We start from the raw sequence: 5759 nt of genomic DNA, 5'->3' as shown, positions 1-5759 counted from the left end.
GAGCAAGGGCGGGGGTTTGGGAACCATGGTTTAAGGGGACTTCTATGCCCTTCTATTGCCAAAATAATTCTATTATGAAAACATTCTGCATCCCACTTTGAAATGTGGCGTCTGGGGTCTTAAATGCTAACAAGCGGCCATCTAAGATGCAGCAATTGGTCTCAACCCACCTGGAGCAAAGGAAAATGAAGAACACCAAGGTCACACGACAACTAAGAGCCCAAGAGACAGAAAGGGCCACATGAACCAGAGACCTACATCATCCTGAGACCAGAAGAACTAGTTGGTGCCCGGCCACAATCGATGACTGCTCCGACAGGGAGCACAATAGAGAACCCCTGAGGGAGCAGGAGATCAGTGGGATGCAGATCCCAAATTCTCATAAAAAGACCATACTTAATGGTCTGACTGTGACTAGAGGAATCCTGGCGGTCATGGTCCCCAAACCTTCTGTTGGCACAGGACTGGAACCATCCCCAAAGACAACTCATCAGACATGAAAGGGACTGGACAGTGGGTAGGAGAGAGATGCTGATGAAGAGTGAGCTAATGATATCAGGTGGACACTTGAGACTGTGTTGGCATGTCCTGTCTGGAGGGGGGATGGGAGGATAGAGAGAGTTGGAAGCTGGCAAAATTGTCATGAAAGGAGAGACTGGAAGGGCTGACTCATGAGGGGGAGAGCAAGTGAGAGTATGGAGTAAGATGTATGTAAACTTATATGTGACAGGCTGACTTGATTTATAAACGTTCACTTGAAGCCCAATAAAAGTTAATAATAAAAAAAAAAAACTCTCTCTCAAATATGAAGGCAAAATTAAAACATTTACAGATAAACACAAGCTTAGAGAATTTGCAAAAACCAAACCAAAGGTACAAGAAATACTAAAGGAAATTGTTTGGTCAGAAAGCCAAAATCAGATGCCAGGACAACACAAGGTCACAGAACAGAACATCCTGATATCAACTCAAATAGGGAAATCATGAAAACAAATTAAGATTAATTTTAAAAAGAAAAAACACTCAAAATAGGGAATCATTGAAGTCAATATGTAAAAGATCACAATAATCAAAAAGAGGGACTAAATACAGGAGACATAGAACTGCCATATGGAGAGGAAAACAAGGCAATATAGGACAATACAAGTTAGGTTCTTACTCAGAAAAATAGGGGTAAATATTAAGGTAACCACAAAGAGGTATAACAACTCCATAACTCAAAATAAAAAACAAGAAAAACGTAACAGCTCAACAAACATAAATTCAACTACTATGAAAATGAGGAAAACACAATTTACAAAGAAAAACCTCTCAGCACAAAAAACTAAGTGGAAAAATGAAATTGTCAACAACGCACAAAGAAAGGCATCAAAATGACAGCACTAAACACATACTTATCTATAATTACGCTGAATGTAAATGGACTAAATGCACCAATAAAGAGACAGAGAGTCTAAGACTGGATAAAGAAACACTATCTGTCTATATGCTGCCTACAAGAGACACACCTTAGACTTAGAGACAGAAACAAACTAAAACTCAAAGGATGGAAAAAAATATATCAAAGAAACAACAATCCAAAAAGAGCAGGAGTAGCAATATTAATTTCTGACAAAATAGACTTTAAACTTAAATCCACCACAAAGGATAAAAAAGGGCACTACATAATGATTAAAGGGACAATTGACCAGGAAGACATAACCATATTAAATATTTATGCACCCAATGACAGGGCTGCAAGATACATAAAACAAACTTTAACAGAACTGAAAAGTGAGATAGACACCTCCACAATTATAGTAGGAGACTTCAACACACCACTTTCAGAGAAGGACAGGACTTCCAGTAAGAAGCTCAATAGAGACAAGAAACACCTAATTGCTACAATCAACTAACTTGACCTGACCTCATTGACTTATACAGAACACTCCACCGAACAGCTGCAAAATATACTTTTTTTTCTAGCACACATGGAACATTCTCTAGAATAGACCACATATTAGGTCATAAAACAAACCTTTGCAGAATCCAAAACATTGAAAGATTACAAAGCATCTTCTTAGACCACAAGGCCATAAAAGTGGAAATCAATAACAGAAAAATTATGGAAAAGAAATCAAATACTTGGAAACTGAACAATACCCTGCTGAAAAAACACTGGGTTAAAGAAATTCATAGAATGCAAGGAGAATGAAAACACTTCCTATTCAAACCTCTAGGACACAGCAAAAGCAGTGCTCAGAGGTCAATTTAAATCGATAAACGTACACGTACAAAAAGAAGAAAGAGCCAAAATCAGAGAACTGTCCAGACAACTTGAACAAATAGAAAGTGAGCAACAAAAGAATCCATCAGGCACCAGAAAAACAAATAATAAAAATTAGAGCTGAACTAAATGAATTAGAGAACAGAAAAACAATTGAAAGAATTAACAAAGCCAAAAGCTGGTTCTTCGAAAAAATTAACACAATTGATAAACCATTGGCCAGACTGAGTAAAGAAATACAGGAAAGGAGACAAATAACCCAAATAAGAAATGAGATGGGCCACATCACAACAGACCCAGCTGAAATTAAAAGAATCATATCAGATTATTATGAAAAATTGCACTCTAACAAATTTGCAAACCTAGAAAAAATGGATGAATTCCTAGAAAAACACTACCTACCTAAACTAACACGTTCAGAAGTAGAACAACTAAATAGACCCATAACAAAAAAAAGAGATTGAAACAGTAATCAAAAAACTCGCAACAAAAAAAAGTCCTGGCCCGGACAGCTTTACCGCAGAGTTCTACCAAACTTTCAGAAAAGAGTTAACACCGCTACTACTAAAGTTATTTCAAAGCATAGAAAATGACAGAATACTACCTAACTCATGCAATGAAGCCACCATATCCCTGATGCCAAAACCAGGTAAAGACATAACAAAAAAAGAAAATTACAGACCTATATCGCTCGTGAACATAGATGTAAAAATCCTCAACAAAATTCTAGCCAATAGAATTCAACAACACGTCAAAGAAATAATCCACCACGACCAAGTGGGATTTATACCAGGTGTGCAAGGTTGGTTAAATACTAGAAAAACCATTAATGTAATCCACCATATAAATAAAACAAAAGACAAAAACTACGTGATCTTATCAATTGATGCAGAAAAGGCATTTGACAAAGTCCAACACCCATTTATGATAAAAACTCTCAGCAAAATAGGAATTGAAGGAAAATTCCTCAACATAAAAAAGGGCATCTATACAAAGCCAACAGCCAACATCACTCTAAATGGACAGAGCCTGAAAGCACTTCCCTTGAGAACGGGAACCAGACAAGGATGCCCTTTATCACCGCTCTTATTCAACATTGTGCTAGAGGTTCTAAATTCATAATGGTTTACATTTCATAGCCACATTTATAGAAACAGGTTACTGTGAATAAAATTCAAATTTGGAAAAAAATAGCTTCAATAAGGAAATTAATTGTTGCTTCTTTTAAATAAAACGTTCAGATGTTTCCCTGGATTCAGGCAAAACCTGACCCAGGAGTTAAGATGATGTGATCGAGGTCTGATTTCTCTTCATCCTTTTCATCACTTTGCATTCTCAATGTACATTCTATGCTAAACAGGGTTTCCTCTTAGAAGATGGTCACTGACAGGTCTAAGGGCTGCCAACTTCTGTCAAGCAAACATGAACAATTGCAAAATATCATCCATAAATACCTCACATTTGATGCGCCTACTTACCAAAGTCAAAAAGGCCTGCCTTACTCACTAAGACTCAAGAAGAGCCAGGGCAACTGTCCTTCAAAATTACTCTTTACCTAGAGAATTCCATCAGTCAGAACATTAGAAATGAGAAGTCAGTGGGTGAGAACAATTTAGAAAGAAGAGCATTTTAGTTGAGAAAAGAGGAGTAATTAGACAAACTGAAAAGACCAATGGATACTCTAGGCAAATGAGATGAAAGCAGCTTGTATACTGAAAAACAGAAGAAAAAATAGAGCACATGGTGAGAATCTGGGAAGAAACCAATCTAAGTGCTTGCAAATCTCTGTGAGCCCATGAGGGGCTGGAGAAAACCCTTGATTCTGGAAATTTGCTTATTTTATGTTGTGTATACTTCAATTTCTTCAAAAGTTTCTTTCTAAGAAGTCCAGCATGAAAAAACTGTTGAACACTGAGAAAATGATGATAAAAGCAGAGTCTTGTACAGACAAGAAAAATTCTAGATGACCAAGTATAATGGTTCAGGTACAGGAATCAAAGGGAGAAAAACACAAGGGACATGAGGAAATTCAGAGAGAAAGAATTTATGCATATCTATAGAACTCGTCTCATCTAAGTATTTTCTCCCCAAAATATTTTGTGTATGCTCGACTCCTTGGCAACGGGTTTGGTTTTTTTGGCTTGGTTATTTAAATGATTTTGTGTTAGCATTAAAATAAATCTACCAAATATTTAATGGGAGGAATCTGGCAAGGAGTCATGAAACTTTAAGATACGTCATCTCACTTTTTTTTTAACACTAAATAAATCTGTTGATAAAAATATTTCTCTAACTATGAAGATATTCCCCAATATTTGCGCTACATAGTGAGTGCACCCAGCCCACTTACTGGGGCAAATTTGACTGGATAAGCTATTTAACAACTTACTTATCTCATATTATTGGTCTATTTTTTTTTTTTTAATCTAAAAGCTCTCTAGGAAAATAAAAATAATGAATAAAATATTCTGGCAACATTGTATTTTATGACCTGGATGGAGAGTACATTGATTTTTGCATTATTCATTAAAATGTACCTGTTTGCTTTGTGAATTTTTCAATGTATATTTATGTTTGATGGTAAAATAAGAAAAATCTGTTTTTTGTTACATACCACATTAATAATGTAAGTTATTAGAAACTCACAACTGTACATCATATATAAAAGCAGAATTTCGATTATTTTCATTAGATAATACTTCTAAATAAAATATCTGCATATTTATTAATGAAAATTTGTGTTTGCTTCTGGAACATATTTTTTTATATCAGGTTTTATAAATTCAACAGATACTTGTAATTTCATAGCAATAATTCTTAATAATTATAACTGCAACTTTTTTGTCACCAACAGCAAGAAATATTAAATGCAAAAATGTTTTTCTTGTTGTTAGATGCCTTCGAACCGGTTCTGACTCATAGCAACGCTATGCGCAACAGAACGAAACTAACTGTCAAGTCCTGCACCTTCCTCATAATCTTTTTTATATTTGAGCTGACTGTTGCATCCACTGTGTCAATCCATTTTGTTGAAGGTCTCCCCGTTTCACAGACCCTCTATGTTACCAAGAATGATGTCTTTTTCCAAGGACTGGTCCCTCCTGAAAATATATTTAAAGTGTCTGAGATGTACTCTTGCGATTCTTGCTTCTAAGGAGCTTTTTGGCTGTATTTCTTCCAAAACAGATTTGTTCTTTCTTCTGGCATTCCTGGTATATTCAACACTCTTTGCCAACGCCATAATTAAGAGGCATCGATTCTTCTTTGATCTTTATTCATCGTCCAGCTTTCACATGCATAGGAGATAATTGAAAACATCATGGATTCAGTCAGATGCACCCTAGTCCTTTGAGTAACCTCTTTGCTTTTAATACTTTAAAGAGATCTTTTGAAGCAGATTTGTGCAATGCAATGCTTCCTTTCATTTCTGGACTGTTGCTTCCGTGGGCTTTGATTGTGGATCCAAGTAAAATGAAATCCTTGTCAAATTGAA

The sequence above is a fragment of the Loxodonta africana genome, chromosome 15, assembly GCF_030014295.1.
Source record: "Loxodonta africana isolate mLoxAfr1 chromosome 15, mLoxAfr1.hap2, whole genome shotgun sequence".
Classification (NCBI taxonomy): Eukaryota; Metazoa; Chordata; class Mammalia; order Proboscidea; family Elephantidae; genus Loxodonta; species Loxodonta africana.
The sequence above is the reverse complement of the archived record's forward strand: the minus strand, read 5'-3'. Positions refer to the sequence as shown.